Genomic DNA, 422 nt, shown 5'->3' with positions numbered 1-422 from the left:
CTGATTAATACAAAATGGAAAGCTCTAATTGGTAAATGCAATTTCTGACAATGTTTTGAAACACTAGGAAGTTACTACATACTTTCCTTGGTATTAAAACATTTGTAATTCACTTCTCTTTACCCATATAAGTAGAGCTTTACCTATATAAGGTTCTTTTTTTTTCTTTATTATAAGGAGAAATGAATGTTATATAAATACTTGGGCATCAGAAAGAAAGTTTAAAATTTTACATAGAAGTTAAAATTATGAAAGGAAAGAAGGTAGGCTTGGAACGGTTTTCTGCTGCTGAGTTAGATACTCATATAGCAAACAATATAAGGAAATAAAATAGAATAAAATAAGCAACCTAAAGAGACGCATCAACCAAATGCAAATGTGTGAACCCTGTTTTGATTCTGAATTGAACCAACTGATATAAA

At 29.4% G+C, this 422-nt stretch overlaps 1 protein-coding gene across 8 annotated transcripts in view; it reads right to left on the bottom strand.

Moving 5' to 3' along the window:
• The window catches only part of METTL25 (methyltransferase like 25), a 132,151-nt gene that overhangs the window by 31,353 nt on the left and 100,376 nt on the right, over positions 1-422 (bottom strand). The gene's annotated exons all lie outside the window — the stretch shown is intronic.

The sequence above is a fragment of the Pseudorca crassidens genome, chromosome 11, assembly GCF_039906515.1.
Source record: "Pseudorca crassidens isolate mPseCra1 chromosome 11, mPseCra1.hap1, whole genome shotgun sequence".
NCBI classification, from domain to species: Eukaryota; Metazoa; Chordata; class Mammalia; order Artiodactyla; family Delphinidae; genus Pseudorca; species Pseudorca crassidens.
Note: the sequence above shows the minus strand (reverse complement) of the source record. Positions and strands in the feature narration are given on the sequence as shown.